The sequence below is a fragment of the Aquarana catesbeiana genome, linkage group LG06 (genome assembly GCF_042186555.1).
Source record: "Aquarana catesbeiana isolate 2022-GZ linkage group LG06, ASM4218655v1, whole genome shotgun sequence".
In the NCBI taxonomy this organism is placed as follows: Eukaryota; Metazoa; Chordata; class Amphibia; order Anura; family Ranidae; genus Aquarana; species Aquarana catesbeiana.
Genome location: NC_133329.1, coordinates 212,718,678 through 212,738,259, shown reverse-complemented (window position 1 = coordinate 212,738,259; position 19,582 = coordinate 212,718,678). Strand labels below are relative to the sequence as shown.

At 42.9% G+C, this 19,582-nt stretch overlaps 1 protein-coding gene across 1 annotated transcript in view; it reads right to left on the bottom strand.

Moving 5' to 3' along the window:
• Positions 1-13,538, bottom strand: part of CARHSP1 (calcium regulated heat stable protein 1) — a 139,181-nt gene extending 125,643 nt beyond the window's left edge. The window contains exon 1 of the mRNA XM_073632983.1: positions 13,381-13,538. The gene's annotated coding sequence lies outside the window, so the exon portion shown is untranslated. The remainder of the gene's footprint in view (positions 1-13,380) is intronic.
• Positions 13,539-19,582: the final 6,044 nt, after the last annotated feature.

Sequence of the window (19,582 nt, the reverse complement as noted above, 5' to 3'; positions counted from 1 at the left end):
CGGATCGAGTGGGAAAGTCGTTTGGGAACTCATAAACCCACTCCTGGAGAAAGGCTACCATCTGTATGTGGACAATTTTTACACTAGTCTGCCCGTTCCAAAATCTTCACAGACAGAAGACTCCAGCATGCGGCACCGTAAGGAAGAACCGGAAGAGCTTTCCTCAAAGCCTCGTGAACAAAAAGCTAAGAAGAGGGGAGATGGCGAGCTTACGGAATGAGGAAATTCTGGCTGTGAAGTGGGGGGACAGAAGGGACGTCTACGTGCTTTCATCAATCCACAATAACACCGTCATGGAGATAACCAGGAGGAATGGGGTAATCCAAAAGCCAACATGCATCTACAAATACAACAAGTATATGGGGGGTGTCGACTTCAACGACCAGATGCTCAAACCCTACCTTGCCACGAGAAGAACATACCAGTGGTATAAAAAGTTTCGATTTATTTGTTCAATTTGGCCATATATAACAGCTATGTTATTTATCATAAATCCACTGCAAGCCCCAAATCCTTCCTTGGATACCAGGAGGAAATCACCACTGCCCTTGTATTCCCGAACAGCCTACCAGAAACCATTCGATCCAATGTGATTAGTAGACTCTCCGAACGCCACTTTCCCGAAAAAACCCCCCCCCAGACCAACAGGCCAAAAACGGCAGAAAAAATGCCGGGTGTGCACCAAAGGAGGAGTGAGAAGAGACACTACTTTTTATTGTCCCCAATGTCCTTCCCAACCAGGCCTCTGTATAGTTGACTGTTTCCGCTGTTACCATACTTCACTAAATTATTAGTGAAGTATGGTAAACATAACCCTCACTTCCTGCCATTTACCTTCACACCCCTTATGCCTCTGCTTGCTCTGTAACTGACCCTGGCTTGTTTTTCGACCATGGTTCTGCCTACCGATTCTGTTTATATCTCTGCCTGATCTGGAACTGACCCTGGACTGTTTGACCATCCTTTTTGCCTGCCTCTTGGACTGATCTTGTACCCTGCGACTGGACTAGTGGGATTCATAACACAGGGGTCTCACATATGTGAGGGGCTCCAGAATTGTTTTTCTGGATGAAGAAAACTTTTTTTGGTTTTCTCATTCCTAGATTAGGGTCTGGAGACTCGGAGGCTTCAAAGAGATTTGGGTGGGAGAAGCCTCTACCCCTGTCCCCATTCTGTCCTGAACGAGGCCCTACTTCTGCCTGCTGCCTGTAGGACCTATGCCATCATGCCTCTGCCTGTCGCATGAACTGACCACACCACATGGATGGACCATGTTCCTGCCTACTACCAGGATAAATATTTTGGCACTGCTGACAATCTCTGCCTGCACTGACCCTGGACTGTATATGGACAGTATCCCTGCCTGCACTGACTATGGACAGTGTTCCTGCCTGTTGCCTGGACAATTGCGTTTGCTTTTGCTGACCAAGTCCCTGCCTGCTGCCTGGACCAGTGCTATCCTCCTGTGGACAACTGTGCTACTAAAACCACAGGTAATCTTTTTTTTTTTAACCCTTTGCTCAGCAGAATGTATTTTGGGGTGTAATTCTTGGTATGTGCATGCTATGTGTCCCTAGAACACCTGACAGTGTATGTGGCCAGGCTGTGTAAAAGTCTTACACATGTGGTATCGCTATACTCAGGAGGAGTAGCAGAATGTATTTTGAGGTGTAATTTTTGCTATGTACATGCTATGTGTTGGAAATATCTTATAAATGGACAACTTTGTGGGAAAAAAAAAAAAAAAAAAGCGTTTTCATTTTTTTTCCACATTTTCCAAAAACTTCTGGAAAAAAATGAACCGTTCAAAAGACTCATTATGCCTCAGATTATACATTGGGGTGTTAGCTTTCCAAAATGGGGTCATTTTTTTGGGGGCGTTTCCATTGTCCTGGTGCTCCAGGGCCTTCAAAAGTGTAATAGGTAGTTAACAAGTTAGATGTGTCATTTATGCTCCTAGAACACTTGATGGTGCTCCCTGCATGTTGGGCCTCTCTATGACGCTAGGCTGTGAAAAAGTCCCACACATGTGGTATCGCCATACTTAGGAGGAGTAGCAGAATGTATTTTGGGGTGTCATTTGTGGTATACACATGCCATGTGAGAGAAATAACCAATTACAATGACAATTTTATGGGAGGGAAAAAAAAATATATATATATATATATATATATATATATATATATATATATATATATATATATATATATATATATATATATATATATATATATATATATATATATATATATATATATATATATATATATATATATCTCTTCATTTTGCAAAGAATTGTGGGAAAAAAATGACAACATCAAAAACCTCACCATGCATCTTACTGAATACCTTGGAATGTCTACTTTCAAAAAAAAAAAGGGGTCATTTGGGGGGTATTTGTACTGTCCTGACTTGTTCGGGTCACAAGAAATGAGATAGGCCACCAGTACATCAGGTGTGATCAATTTTTTATGATTTGCACCACAACTTGTAGACTCTAACTTTCACACAGACCAAATAATATCCACTAATTTTGGTTATTTTTACCAAAGATATGTAGCAGTATAAATTGTGGCCAAAATTTATGAAGAAAAATTAATAATTTGCAAAATTTTATCACAGAAACGAAGAAAAATGCGTTTTTTTTTCTAAATTTTCGGTCTTTTTTCATTTATAGCGCAAAAAATAAAAAGCCCAGAGGTGATCAAATACCACCAAAAGAAAGCTGTATTTGTATGAAAAAAAAGACACAAAATTCATTTGGGTACAGTATTAATGACTGAGTAATTGTCATTCAAAGCGAGAGAGCGCTGAAAGCTGAAAATTGGTCTGGTCACGAAGGGGGTTTAAGTGCCCAGTTGTCAAGTGGTTAAATGAGGCACATGAGAAGTGGCTGGTAAATGACCAAAAGTAGAAGCCATCATACATACACAAATCACATGCTGTTTGTTCCACAAGAGAGAGTTTTGGCGCCAGCTGCCTGGGTGGCATCCGTCGTTCAGCCGCTGGCACCCTCCCTCACCAACAACCCCTACGTGATGCTGGGAGGTGTCTCTGGCCATGCATTCAGCACAAATGGCACTTCCTTTAGTATGGGTCATTCTCTTTGTTCCCTCCCATGAGTGTGCCGCGCACTACACTTGCACCATGGCTGTAGCATATGAAATATGACATAACATAAATATCCCCCCCCACCTTTTGCTTTTTCTGTTCACTATGTACATTCACATTAGCAGAAGCCTCCTGTGGGGATATTCACTATGTGGCCATTTCCATACTTGTTTATGCTCTTTTCACTTGGGTTGCAGTCTTACTGCTGCAATCCCATTTCACCTTTTTCAACTTCAGCCACACCTATTTCACCTCATTTCCCTTCTATTAGGGACAAGGTCTTTATGGACCTTTTTTAAAGGGGTTGCAAAACCACCCACTTTCAGGGACACTGAACCCGAGCATCTGATGCACTGACCGGAGAAATACATCTGACCTCCTCTAAGGGCTTTGGAGAACTACTACTTTTGACAAATACACTGAAATACAATACTGATCGGTACAATCCGATCACAGTCAAGGAAAACCGTACGCATCGGGAACACACTGACAGGTCAACTACCTTGAATGTGTGTGGAGATCTTTGTATGGCGGCCAGCAGGATCTGAATAATTTAAAGCATAAAGAAGAAGCATTGAGAAGTTTTACTTATAACTGAGTGAAAGGAACTACCTGCACGTTGCAGAAATCCCCTCATGCTTTATTATACTTGAATCTGTGGCAATTTCCCACGTATGATGAATATTTGAACAGATCGGATCAGTATAGTGCATTTTATGCAGTTTTTTTTCAGTGGTGTCTAATCTCCTTGCTCTCAATAACTACTTGCCTGGATTAGAGCAGTTGGGACTGATTAAATTCTTGGACAAATTTACCTGCTTGATAGGATGTCTTCAATGGAAAACAGATGTAAACATTTGACTGCATTTTGATGTGTTCATGTCCAATCCCGCTTTTTTCCTCAGCCCCCTTGATAGACGGACTTATGATCAGGGTATTTTTGTACATATCAGAGTGTGGTTAATTATTCTGTGCATCTTTCCACTACGGGATAGTGTGATATAGGTCTTGTGTTTACAGACATACACTGCTCAGTTCTAGGAATAAGCTGCAGGGGTCCCGGTTATAATTGGCTTTGAGCCATTATCTAGGCATTTAGGGGGGTGCTCTGTATTGGGGAGGGTGATCTTGCTGATTGTAGCGTTTGCACCTTTCTGACCCTCGATCTCACAAGGGGCATCCTTGCCCTACACAGGGTGTCTGATTTTAAAGGAATACTTTTGAGAAGGCTTAGAAAACCTGGGAACCCCCTTGTACTATTTAGTTTGCTGGTTTAGTACTATTGATTGCACCCCCCAATATTATTCGGTGAGTTCTACATATTTACATTAGGTGGGATTCCCATTACATATTTTTGCATGAACCAAGATATTTCACCTTAATGCATTAAGGTGAAAAACCCTCCTGTGATGCAGCTGCCCCCCAGAGCCCCCCCCCCCCCCCCTTTTACTTAACCGAATCCGGTCTTTCCAGCGACGGAGACAAGCACACAAGCTCCAGCTGGTGTCTCGGGTCCTGATTGGATAGATTGACAGCAGCGGGAGCCAATGGCTGCTCTATCAATCAAATCCAATGACGCGGGGGGGGGGGGCCCCCGAGTCCTGCTGTCTGTCAATAGACGCAGCAGCAGGACACGGGAGCGCGCCCACACGAGTGCCCCGAGGGAGAGCAGCTCTCCAACAGAGCACTCGAGAAAAGGAGCCAGGAGTGCTGCTGAGGGACCCCAGAAGAGGAGAATCGGGGCCACTCTGTGCAAAACCAACTGCACAGAGGAGGCAAGTATAACTTCAGATATCGTTTAATTTACAACAGATTCTTTTTTCTTAGATCCAACTAGCAGTGACTGATTATACTGCGTTAAACTGAATACTTCCCACAATCTTTGTGCATTTATAGATCTCCTATAGACAATCTTTGGAATTGCTAGTTGCCTAATCCATAGAATCACTGTTGAATTTTGAGCTGACCTGCGAGTACAATGGAGATAGATTTTTTTTTTTTTTTTTTTTTTTAGATGGAGGATTTCCCCTCTTGGTCAACCACCACAATACTGATGTTTATACATATATATTCTTTACACAGACACACATCTATGCGCCTGCTCCTGGGGAAGTGGAGCTTGCTCCATGAAACGCATCAAGCTCTTTGGATGCATGTTACCATATTTATGTGTCTGTTTTTACATATGTATATTTTTTTAGAATCATGTATTTGTTTAAAAAACGGTACATGAGTATTCAACTATAAATCAGCTCTTTATTATTATTGGGCATTAACTGCAATCTGAGATATAGATATAGATTTTCTACTTTTGATCATTTAACCAGCCACTTCTCATGTGCCGTGATTTTATGACGTCACGTCCAGGCCAGCGGAAGTAAACAATGCTGGGGACTCGGCAGGAAAACCTGAGATCATGCATTTTTTTTTGGTGGGGGGGTTATCTCAGGCTTTCCTGTCTGGAGGAGTCTTCTAGATCCCACATCTCTCCATAAAGAGGACCTGTCACGCACTATTCCTATTACAAGGGATGTTTACATTTTAAAAGCGTGACATGTTGGGCATCTATTTACTCAGCGTAACATCTTTCGCATTATACAAAAAAATAAATAATGGACTAACTTTAGTTTTTTGTTTTTTTTTTTAATTCAAGAAACTTTTTCTCTATATATAATATGTTTGGGGGTTCTGAGTAATTTTCTACAAAAAAAAAAAAAAAAAAGATTTTTTACATGTAGGAGCGAAGTGCCAGAATTGGCCTGGGTGGCAAGGGGTCAACCTTAGTTTGTAGCAAAGTCATAGCGACAGCATGATCATAAACACAGATGTGGAACTATGTAGCTTAAAACGGAGTTCCACCCAAAAATCTGCAGAAAAAATCTGTAGAAAATCTAATAGTGTGTATGGGGCTTTCTAGGAGTTTCCTTCACTGGAACTAAGGGGCCAAGCCCAATCCCTTAAAAACAACCCCCGCACCATAACCCCCCTCCACCAAATGATTTGAACCAGTGCACAAAGCAAGGTTCATAAAGACATGGATGAGCGAGTTTGGGGTGGAGGAACTTGACGGGCCTGCACAGAGTGAATTACAGTGGAGGCTGCGAGCCAGGCCTTCTCATCCATCAGTGCCTGACCTCACAAACACGCTTCTGCTAGAATGGTCAAACATTCCCATAGACACACTCCTGAAGCTTGTGGACAGCCTTCCCAGAAGAGTTGAAGCTGTTATAGCTGCAAAGGGTGGGCCAACTCAATATTGAACCCTACGGACTAAGACTGGGATGCCATTAAAGTTCTTATGCGTGTAAAGGTAGGTGTCCCAATACTTTTGGTTAGAGATATCTATCTGGCAAAGAAGATCAGCAGTTCCAATGTGAACCTCGCTTTGCACTCACAGAGCAAAGTAGCAAGCAAACACAAAAGCGCAGCTAACAAAAACTAGTAGTAATCCTGCTGAGAAGAGAATTTACCAAAAGAGTAAACTTTAACCACTTACCAACCGGCCCATAGCCGAATGACGGCTGCAGGGCGGTTGGATAACTCTGGGAGGACGTACTATGACGTCCTCCCAGAATTCCCCTCTCGCGCGCCCCCTGGGGCGCGCACCCGAACACATCCGTGACCGCCGGGTCCAGAGGACCCCGCGCATCACGGATCCCGGTAAATGGCCGCTGATCGCGGCCGTTTACCATGTGATCGCGCCATCAAATGACGGCGCGATCACATGTAAACAGACCAGCGTCATCTGATGACGCCGGTTCCTCTCCTCCCCTCCTGTGTACCGATCGGTACACAGTGAGCGGGGAGGGGGATGGATGGATATCTGCAGCACTGTGGGCTGTATGTGTAGTGCCCACAGCGCTGCACAGAGACATCCAGCCATCCATCCATCCATGCTTAGCCATCCCCCACTACTATGCAATGCTGTGCAATACCCCCACAATACTCTGCAATGCTGTGCAATACTCTGCCATGCCCCCGCCGTACTCGCCCTCTGTATGTGGCCAGGCTGTGGAAGTCTCACACATGTGGTATCGCCGTACTCAGGAGGAGTAGGAGAATCTATTTTGGGGTATCATTTTTGGTATGTACATGTTATGTGGTAGAAATATTGTATAAATGGACAACTTTGTGTTAAAAAAAATTAAAAAAAAATCGTTTTAACCGCTTCCCGCCCGCCATACAACGTCCTTGACTTTGTGCGGGGATATCTGAATGATGGTTGCAGCTACAGGCCTCATTCAGATATCAGCTTTTTCAGCCGGCGATTCCCTACACCATGAGAATGATCATAGCAGCTGTTCCACTGCTTGATCGTTCTTACGGGAGGCGAGAGGGGATGTCCCCCCCTCCCGCGCTTCTACCGACTCACCGCTACAATCGAAGCCAGGATCGTTTTTTTTTTTTTTTTTTTTTTTTTATTTCAGGCTTCCCAGCCTAGAGGTGAGATGTGGGGTCTTATTGACCCCATATCTCACTGTAAAGAGGATCCAATCTCCCAAGAGGTGAATACACCTAAGTGAATATGAGGCTCCTTACCGACTCAGAAGACCACAACGGTCTGACCAGGCATATGGGAGATTAAAGGTTTCCCAACAACCTATACCAGCAACTGGATCTGCGGCTAAAGCTGTATGGCTCCGGGAATAAAGACAAAAAAAGCTCCCATAGTGTAATCGTTCCAACCAATAAAAATTTAATGAATAAAAAATGCACTTACAAACAAATCCAATAGGCAAGTGTAAAGGCAATCGCAATGTAACGGCGTCTCCGCAGGCTTCCCACTGTGCACACACTTCCTTAATTAATGGAGCAGAGGTGTGTGGTCAGTCTTGACCCTGCAGCTGACTGACCACACACCTCTGCTCCATTAATTAAGGAAGTGTGTGCACAGTGGGAAGCCTGCGGAGACGCCGTTACATTGCGATTGCCTTTACACTTGCCTATTGGATTTATTTGTAAGTGCATTTTTTATTCATTAAATTTTTATTGGTTGGAACGATTACACTATGGGAGCTTTTTTTGTCTTTATTCCCGGAGCCATACAGCTTTAGCCGCAGATCCAGTTGCTGGTATAGGTTGTTGGGAAACCTTTAATCTCCTATATGCCTGGTCAGACCGTTGTGGTCTTCTGAGTCGGTAAGGAGCCTCATATTCACTTAGGTGTATTCACCTCTTGGGAGATTGGATCTTTTCATCACGGACTTTGGATTATCTTTTTTTATGCTTATGAACTTTACATATATTTAAAATTGCACCATTTGTGATGGGACTTTTTATATGATCACTTTTTGGTTTGTTTTGATAATATCACTTGAATGCACAATCCTTCAGTGGTCATAATAATCTTATGGTATGTTTTTTGTGGTATCATTTATGACATTATAGTTCACAAATTTTTCATAATTTTTTGTTCAAACAAAAAATTTTTTTTTTTCCATTTTTTGGTTACCCTTAGCGCTGCATTATTTTTTATTATTAACATCTGAAGTTTGTGTCTGACTTTTTGATGCTGGCTGCTTTTGGTAATTTAGGGTAAAATCTCAGATTTTTTGTTTACTTTTGTATTAATTTGCTTTAGTCTGTAAGGGTTAATCCTTTATAGCTACCAATCAATTACTAGGTTTCTAGCGCAGCGTTAACCTTTGGTTTTTTATACATCACTGTAAAGAGGACCTGTCATGCCATATTCCTATTACAAGGATGTTTATATTCCTTGTAATAGGAATAAAAGTGGTCAAAAATTTTTTTTTTTGGAAAAAAGCATCAAACTAAAATAAATAAAGTAAAATGAACAATAAAAAAAAAAAAAAAAATTTTTAAAGTGCTCCTGTCCCTGTGTGCTCGCATGCAGAAGCGAACGCATACGTAAGTCCCGCCCACATATGAAAACGGTGTTCAAACCACACATGTGAGGTATCGCTGCGATCGGTAGAGCAAGAGCAATAATTTTGGCCCTAGACCTCCTCTGTAACTCAAAACATGTAACCAGTAAAAAATTTTAAAGCGTCGCCTATGGGGATTTTTGAGTAGCAAAGTTTGGCGCCATTCCACAAGTGCGTGCAATTTTGAAAGGTGACATGTTGGGTATCTATTTACTCGGCGTAACTTCATCTTTCACATTATGCAAAAACATTAGGCTAACTTTACTGTTTTAGTTTTTGTAAAGCACAAAAGAGTTTTTTTTCCAAAAAAAAAACGCGTTAAAAAAATTGCTGCGCAAATACCGTGCGAGATAAAAAGTTGCAACGACCGCCATTGTATTCTCTAGGGTCTTTGCTAAAAAAACATATATAATGTTTTGGGGTTCTATGTAATTTTCTAGCTAATAAATGATGATTTTTACATGTAGGAGAAAAATGTCAGAATTGGCCTGGGTGCTCCAGAACGCCTGAAGGTGCTCCCCTGCATGTTGGGCCTCTGTATGTGGCCACGCTGTGTAAAAGTCTCACACATGTGGTATCGCCATACTCGGGAGTAATAGCAGAATGTGTTTTGGGGTGTAATTTGTGGTATGCATATGCGGTGTGTGAGAAATAACCTGCTAATATGACAATTTTGTGGGGAAAAAAAAAAAAAGTGTAAAAAAAAAAAAACCTTGATTTTGCAAAGAATTGTGGGAAAAAATGACAACTTCAAAAAACTCACCATGCATCTTTCTAAATACCTTGGAATGTCTTCTTTCCAAAAAGGGGTCATTTGGGGGGTATTTGTACTTTTCTGGAACGTTAGGGTCTCAAAAATTAGATAGGCCGTCAGTACTTCAGGTGTGATCAATTTTCAGATATTCGCACCATAGCTTTTGGACTCTATAACTTTCACAAAGACCAAATAATATCCACCGATTTGGGTTAATTTTACCAAAGATATGTAGCGGTATAAATTTTGGCCAAAATATATATAAGAAAAATTACTAATTTGCAAAATATTATAACAGAAATGAAGAAAAATGTTTTTTTTTTTTTTTACAGATTTTTCGGTCTTTTTTCTTTTACGGCGCAAAAAATAAAGAACCCAGCGGTGATTAAATACCACCAAAAGAAAGCTCCATTTGTGTGAAAAAAAGGACAAAAATTTCATATAGATACAGTGTTGCATGACTGAGTAATTGTCATTCAAAATGTGAGAGCACCAAAAGCTGAAAATTGGTCTGGTTAGGAAGGGGGTTTAAGTGCCCAGTTGTCAAGTGGTTAAAAGGGTGTATATAGCAAAAATTTTTTGGTTGTTTTAATTAGAATGTGGTAGTGTTAGAACTTCTGTCAGGCTTTTACTGCTGTCTGTCACCGCTGAAGAGATTCAGGCCTCATTCATACGGGCATGCTTAACTGTACACCCATGTAAAGGCCATGTTTTGCCTGTACAGGTGCTCCATGCATCTACATGCAGGCAGTCCAATTTCTGTCAACTGGGACGCAGCAGCTGCAAGGACAAAGCTTCCAAATTGACATCCCTGTGGGTGTATGTTATCGAACGTACACTGGCTGCTTTCGGGTACCCGCACAGCTGTCAAACTGGGAGCAGCAACTGTGTCCATGCAGTTGCTGTGTCCCAAATGACATAAATATGATTGCCTGCATGCAGATACATGGAACACCTGTGCATTCCCATGCAGGCTAAACACGGACCTCACATGGGTGTACACCTAAGTATGCCCCTGTATACGAGGCCTTATCTCTACTGGTCTTTGTGACCATGGCCACTCCCCACACACATCTAAAACAAAAACAACAAAAAAAAAAAAAAAGAAATTTGAAGTATGGCCAGCCTAAGAAGCAAATTGATTACCATGCACAGCTGCACCAGTTTGAGTAAATCTCCCCCCTGGGGTGCCATCATAACTATAGCTCCCCATATCAGAGACATTAGAGAGGAATTTTGGCATCCTCTAACTCATCTCTATCTGGACTCATGTTTTTTCTTTAAAACACCAGTGTGCTGTGCGCCGCATCATTGCTGCCACAGCTCACCGGAGAAAAAAAAAAAAAAAAAAAAAAAGTCACTCACCTAGGTGGATTTCACATCAATCCAATGCTCTGTCCCCCGCCAGCTCTGCAGTGAGAGCCGAGCCATCAAACACCACTGATCGCTTAGTTCTCCTCCTGCGAGCAGGGTGTCAGGGCTGTGAAGAGGCTGGCTCAGGCTCCCATGGATCGCTGAGAGGCTGAGCCAGCTGCAGGTCCAGGCACCTGGGTGGATCCTAACCATATAGTCGGATCTTTTCAGAGACTGGATGGGCTCTGTGACGTCAGCTGACATGCGGGCTTCAGCCCACTGTCAGCTGAGAATGGATCACAGGAGTGCAGAACGAATGACGTACAGCCAAAAAAAGCTTTGACCATACTTCTCGTTTAAAGGATAAGTTCACTTTTTTAAAAAATATAAATGCAATTTTTTTTTTCAGTTAAAAAAAACAAAAAAAAAAAAAAACAAACTACTAAATTGCTTTTATTAATTTTGGAGCCTGTGAAGCAGGGGTGTCCAAACTTTTTTCCAAGAGGGCCAGATTTGATTAAATGAACATGCCTGAAGACCGACCATTTTGCCTGACATTCTTTGAACCATTAAATTGAAATGCGAATTAACAAATTCATTGCCCAACAAGAATTCTCTTGCCTTTGTGACTGTGCGTGGTGAAGAGGAGTCTAAGGATGAGCTTGGGCGTGTTATTTGGATATACCGTAATTATCAGCATATAACATGGACCTTCACTTTAAGAGGGAAGTTTCAGGAAAAAAAAAAAAAAAATTAAATTTTAAATAAAGAACTGTGAAGCAAAATAAGGGTCAGTGCCTATCAATGCAGCCATACCAGTGCCATGAATGCAGCCTCACCATTGCCATCAGTGCAGCCTGATCCACGCCCATCTGCAGCCTCAGAGGGGACAGGGAGGGGGCGGGACGAGCGCCAACAGATTACATACAGGAGAATCTCCCGTTTACTCAGCGGCCTCTTTAATACAAAGTCTCGCCTCCTACAATAGACAGAACAGTCGTCCAATGCCAGCCCAGGAGACGAGTCTTCCTATTACAGAGGCCACCAAGTAAACAGGAGATTCTCCTGTATGTAATCTGATGGCGTTCATCCCACCCCCTCCAAGGAGAGGGGGATAGATACACATACTATCTCTTTTGTGGCCCCCAATGAATCCCTGAGCGCCGCTTTTGTTGGGGGCCACAAAAAAGAGACATACTAATATATATATATATTATATAACCAGACCACGGGCTGGACTCTGGACATGCCTGCTGTAAAGCATAGCACCAGCAGACCTGTCAGGGTATCTGTGTGCCCTTACATCCAGTACAGGCAAGCAGATACACCGACTAGAAGAATCAATGAACTAGCATTACACTCCACAGCACTATGGTAGTTCACTGAGAACTTCAAGCCGACAGCCGCAGAGGATGTCAGGACTTGTAATCCACTCACACACAAAGCTGTGTGAATGAATGATGCGCCTGTGTGGGCAGAGCCCCAAAGTTGAACTTATACCAAAGGTGAACTTATCCTTCAGGCCCCTTTCAGACGTGCGGACCGTTCAGATGCGCCTGTCAGTTTTTTTCAGGGGATATGAACGGGCACTCTATACATTTCCATGGAGCGACGGATAATAGAATGCATGACGATTAAAAACCTTCTGCCTTTACAACCACTTTACTCTTTGTGATGTCAGAGGGCATCTGACCCCTGGGGCATGGAGAAAATCCGAATTTGAATGGGCTTCTCTACACATGAAAAATGTCCTGAGAAAGCTCCCGTACCATTTACTGCTGTATTAATGCATTTACTCTGTATGAAAACACATGTTTGGGGTGCTATGAAGAATGAACGCATTTCTTGTGCGTTTCCAGAACGCGCAGCCCACAATGGAGAGTTTTTTGCCATTTTCACTCGTAAATCATAGTAAACAGGACCAATAGGATTATGCCCCCTTCTAATGGGCGCACAGACAGCAATAAACACCTGACAGGGTTTCGAATCCCTCACCATTCTGTCCTAAAATAAAGCAAGCTTTTCCTCCATTTGTACTGGAACACCATGGTACTTTATCCAGGACGATCTCCTCCTCACATGTGCAATCACTGGGAAGGACACAGACAACACCCACATCACACAGGAGAGAGGGGAGTATAGAAGGCCAGCTGGGAGCTCTGCTAGGCCAGGCAGAGGTAGGTAAAGTCACAGAGGACTGCTAGTCTTCCTAGGACTGACCTTCTCTGTCGGACTTTATAGGAGAGAAGCATTACAAGCAGAGACTTGTTTACTCACCTTCGCCTGCTGAGGGAAGATGCGACTAACGATTCCTCCAACTTCTACAGTCCGGGCTTTTCCTCTCTCCCTCCCCCTCTGACGTCACTACAGGGCTCCAGTGTCCCTCCACTGAGCATGCGCACCCCTGCTCTTTGCCAGCTGCTCACTCACACCAAGCTGCTGGAAGTGAAGCAGACTTTACCTCGTGATCACGTGCTGGAGTTTACTTATTTACTGGGGGAGGGTATAGCACCAAACACATTAACCACTTCAGCCCCGGAAGATTTGGCTGCTGAATGACCAGACCATTTTTTGCAATATGGCACTGCGTCGCTTTAACTGACAATTGACGCCCTTGTTTTCCCACGAATAGAGCTTTCTTTTGGTGGTATTTGATAACCTCTGCGTTTTTTATTCTTTGCACTATAAAAAAAAAGAGCGACAATTTTGGAAAAAAACACAATATTTTGTACTTTTTCCTATTATAAATAGCCCCATTTTTTTTTTTTTTTTTAAAAGCTAATTTTTTCTCAGTTTAGGCCGATATGTATTCTTCTACCTTTTTTTTGGTTATAAAAATCGCAATAATCGCAATAGCATCTACAAAATAGGGGATATAAACCGATTTTAATTTTTTTATTTATTTTTTACTAGTAATGTCGGCGATCTGTGATTTTTCGGGACTGCGACATTATGGCAGACACATCGGACATTTTTGACACATTTTTTAGGACCATTGGCATTTATACAGCGATCAGTGCTATAAAAATGCACCGATTACTGTAAAAATGTCATTGGCAGTGAAGGGGTAAACACTAGGGGGCGATCAAGGGGTTAATTGTGTTCTCTGTGTGGGTTTCTAACTGGGGGGGAAGGGACTGACCTAGAGGGGATGACAGATCGTGATTCCTAGCTATTAGGAACTCATGATCTGTCTCATCTCAGAGAACAGAATAGGGATATGTGTGTTTACACACACACATCCCTGTTCTGCCTCTCGTGCCCACAATCGCTTGTGGCCGGCGGTCATCACAACCGCTGGGCACGAGCATCGGCACCCCTGCGATGCAGCGGGCGCGCCTGCTATCCCGCTTAAAGGGACTGACTTAAAGCTACGACGGTTCGTCGGATCGTGCCGACCTGCCACAGTATAATGACGGCGGCTGGTCGGCAAGCGGTTAAATGTGTGGAAAGCTGAATTCAGACAGGCGAGTAGCACACACTGCGATTTCCATTCGCAAATAGGCTAGCGACTGCCGTGCATGCAATGACAGGCTGACATTGGCTGTAGTTATTTGTAACCAAAATATAAAATAAAAAATAAAATATTTCTCGTAAAGCTAGTAATTACATGCAGCAGTCTTGGATGTGTACAGGTGATGGCCAGCTGTGTGACCTGTCATGGATAGCTGCATCTGCCATCAGTCTGTCATTGTTTTGAGGACAAGGGCTGCAGCTGGTTGCGCACACCTGTAAGATGTAGGAATCTGCACATAAGACACAAGAATCTGCATGTAAAGACATAGGAAACTGCACATAAGACATAGGAATCTGCATGTAAGACACAAGAATCTGCATGTAAGACGCAGGAATCTGCACGTAAGATGCAGGAATCTGCATGTAAGACAGGAATATGCATGTAAGATGCGGCAATCTGCATGTAAGACACAGGAATCTGCGCGTAAGATGTAAGAATCTGCATGTAAGACGCAAGAATCTGCACATAAGACGCAGGAATCTGCATGTAAGACACAAGAATCTGCATGTAGTACACAGGAATCTGCACGTAAGACGCAGGAATCTGTACATAAGATGCGGGAATCTGCATGTAAGACACAGGTATCTGCACGTAAGACGCAGGAATCTACACATAAGATGCAGGAATCTGCAAGTAAGACGCAGGAATCTGTACATAAGACGTTGGAATCTGCATGTAAGACACAGGAATCTGCACGTAAGACGCAGGAATCTACACATAAGATGCAGGAATCTGCATGTAAGACACAAGAATCTGCGCGTAAGACACGAAAACTGCATGTAAGACACAATAATCTGCATGTAAGACACAGGAATCTGCACATAAGACACAGGAAACTGCATGTAAGACGTAGGAATCTGCACGTAAGACGTAGGAATCTGCAGGTAAGACAAAGGAATCTGCAGATAAGATGCAGAAATCTGCACGTAAGACGCAGGAATCTGCACACAAGACACAGGAAACTGCATGTAAGATGTAGGAATTTGCAGGTAAGACGCAGGAATCTGCACGTAAGACGTAGGAATCTGCAGGTAAGATGCAGGAATCTGCACGTAAAACGCAGGAATCTGCATGTAAGACGCAAGAATCTGCACGTAAGACACGAGAACTGCATGTTAGACACAATAATCTGCATGTAAGACACAGGAATCTGCACACAAGACACAGGAAACTGCATGTAAGACGTAGGAATCTGCAGGTAAGACGCAGGAATCTGCACGTAAGACGTAGGAATCTGCACGTAAGACGTAGGAATCTGCAGGTAAGACAAAGGAATCTGCTGGTAAGATGCAGAAATCTGCACGTAAGACACAGGAATCTGCACACAAGACACAGGAAACTGTATGTAAGACGTAGGAATTTGCAGGTAAGACGCAAGAATTTGCATGTAAGATGCAGGAATCTGCATGTAAGATGCAGGAATCTTCATGTAAGACGCAGGAATCTGCACGGAAGATGCAGGAATCTGCATGTAAGACACAAGAATCTGCACACAAGACACAGGAAACTGCATGTAAGACATAGGAATTTGCAGGTAAGACGCAAGAATTTGCATGTAAGATGCAGAAATCTTCATGTAAGACGCAGGAATCTGCACGGAAGATGCAGGAATCTGCATATAAGACACAAGAATCTGCATGTAATGCTGTGTAAACACGATCAGAATTTTTATCCAAGGCTTTTCCGACGGAATTCCGCTCAAGCTTGTCTTGCATACACACGGTCACACCAAATTCCGACCGTCAAGAACGCGGTGACGTACAACGGCTCTATAAAAGGGAAGTTCAATACCCAATGCGCCACCCTTTGGGCTCCTTCTGCTAATCTCGTGTTTATCTCTTGTTAGTAGAAGTTTGGTGAGAGACGATTGGCGCTTTTCAGCCTCGTGCTTTTCAGATCGTTACTGCTCTTCAGTTTGTGCTTGTGGGTTTGTATCTGGTTTTCAGCGCGTGTAGTCAGTTCGTATCTGTTTTTCAGTGCGTTCTTGTCTGCTCGTTTCTGATTTTCAGCTCGCACTTCACAGGCCTTTCTGTTCTTTAGTGCGTTCTGTTAGTTCATTCTGACCAGCCGACCGTTTTGAAGCCATGTTGCGGTTAGGTACTCGTCGTAGAGTTCGTGCTGTGCGGGGGCTTGGTGTTGGGGTTCTTAATTTGACCCAAGCCCAGTCCGTGAACAGGGCAGGGAGGAGTTCATGGACCAAGAATTGGTTGCTCCAGCGTGACCAATTCTGTCATATGCCTTTGTTGCGGGAGATCCAGGAGAATAACCCTGATGATTTCATGAATTTTCTCCGGATGACGGACCCCGTTTTACACTATCTGTTGGCTTTGCTGTCCCCTTATATTACGAAGCAGGACACCTGAAGCCATCACTCCCGAGCAGAGGCTAGTCGCCACTTTGCGGTGACAGGGAGTAGTCTACAGGACTTCAAGTTCTCGACAGGCATCTTCCCCCAGCCTCTGAGGATCATTATTCCAGAGACCTGTTCTGCCATCATTCAGGTCCTGCAGAAGGACTATATTAGGGTAAGTTTTCTCCTTTAACATCACATTCTATGTATTTCATGTATGCTAATGTTTTGTATTTCTTTCATCATTCCCTAATTACCATGATTGTAATATGCTGTGAATGTCCCCTTTGTGCCCATGCATGCTGTAAGCTTTTACTGCTCCTTTTTTGGCCTACATGCATATTTGCCTTCAGTAACCTCCCCAGCATGCTATCCTGGGCCCATACACACCTAGCCTAGTCACTTAACAATGTATTTTGTCAGCTCCATTGTAGTGCTTTACCCTAAACACCCCCTAAAATGTGCCCAAATGTTATTGTTGTCCTTAAATTCAGGCAGAGTGCTGGAGGCTTTTTTTTTTGGGGTCCCAAACTCATTCATAACCCTCCCCCCCCCTAAAATTTTTCCAATGGGCCATCAGAGGAGGTGAGGAATCTGATAAGTGGACCTTATCTTTTTGTCTTTAAATACTCCTTAAAATAAATGTTATACTGATGTTGGCCAAGAATGTTTGTGTCTAATCTGCTTGCAACGTTATGTGCAAAAGTACTATATTTTTTTTCTTTTTTGACTCCACGGTTTCCTTCAACACCACAGGAATGGCAGACTGTGGCCTCCCAGTTTGCCCAGCGGTGGGACTTTCCTTACTGCGGAGGGGCAATGAATGGGAAACATGTCCACATCGTACCACCACCCCACTCGGGTCATACTATTTTAATTATAAGGGTTTCAATAGTATTGTTTTGTTGGCGGTGGTGTCGGCGACATATGAATTTTTATATGTGGATGTGGGGAAGAATGGCCGGATGTCAGATGGTGGAGTCTTTGCCCAGACCGAGTTCTACCGATGTCTCCAGAGTGGTGGCTTGGGATTGCCACCTGCAGATGAGAACATAGAAGGACTCCCATTTGTTTTTATCGCTGATGAAATATTTGGTCTGGGTGATCACCTGATGAGGCCATTCCCCCAGAGGACCCTCACCCCAGAGAAGAGGGTTTTTAATTACCGTCTGGCCAGAGCCAGAAGAGTGGTGAAGAATGCCTTTGGGATAATGGCCAGCCGGTTCTGCCTATCTCTTAGGCAATTAACCACTTCAGCCCCGGAAGGATTTACCCCCTTCCTGACCAGAGCACTTTTTACAATTTGGCACTGCGTCGCTTTAACTGCTAATTGCGCGGTCATGCAATGCTGTACCCAAAATTTGCGTCCTTTTCTTCTAGCATGCTGCATACTTCACAACTTTTTAAAGAGAAATGCTCCTAATTATGTTGCCTTAGTTGGGCCTGAGGCCGGACTTCCTGAAAATACACTGACGGCCCTTGAAACTGGCCATCCTGGCTTGCCCCCCCCCCCAAAGCGCCCCTAAAGTGCAGCAAAAATATGTTTATTATTTTACGGGTAGGGGGGCCATTACTATGCCAGAAAATTTGTAAATATTTTCTATTTGAAAAAAAATTGTTATCTGATAAAATCTTGATTTTGATTTACTGCTTGTGTTTCTTTAAGCTGTCTCCTCGGTTCTCCTAGTGCACTTGTAGTGCCAAGTGGCTTTTCCATTAATAAAAAACACCCATTGTCACTGTAAACACCAACTTAATACAAAAACTGGTATTGAGCATTGAAAAAAGAAGCCACACATTGTTGAGTATAAAACCTTTTACTCCGTGCACATGCACATGTGCTTTATAAAACATTTTTGTGTAAAAAAACAACATCTTGGTTTTATAAAGTTTTACCTTGAAAAATGTTTTTTAGTACATAAACAGGCATGTTTCAAAATATAACATACACAACTCAGGAACTTACAAAGTTCGACATTGAAAAACTGAAGGCAATATCAGACATTATAGTGTCAAAATTGTGTTGATCTTGCCTTCATCAGATGGGGTGATGTCACCCCTGTAAAAGCCAAATTTTGAAGATGCACACAAATTGGGAGTCAAACTGGGGATTTCCCTCCTGATCCAATGCCTAATGTCAACATGTTCTATCTCCAATCATGGGGGATCAATGGACGTGTTTTGGGGGTGCAACCACTTCCTCTCACCTACTTGAGTTGGGAGGAAGGGGTTGCACCCACAAAACGCATACATTGATATCCCCTGATGGCAGATAGTACATGTTGACACACTGTGTGCATCTTCAAAATTTGGCTTTTAAAATGCGTCAAAAATTTAAAAAAGATTGTCCAAAAAAATCTAAAATGGTGGCATTTTCTTGTTATTTAGATTCTCCCTAATACATCAATCATGTTCTTCAGTTTTTGTTCAACCTCATTTGTTTTTTGCTTGATGATGTCTAAATCCCGACTGCACACCACTATCTCCTGGATTAGTATTTGTGCACTTGCACTGGTGAAATGAGGAGCTTGTTCTTCCACAACATGCACATCACCTAAAAGAGAAAATACACACCATGTATTATAAATAGGCAGGCATACCTCTATTACATG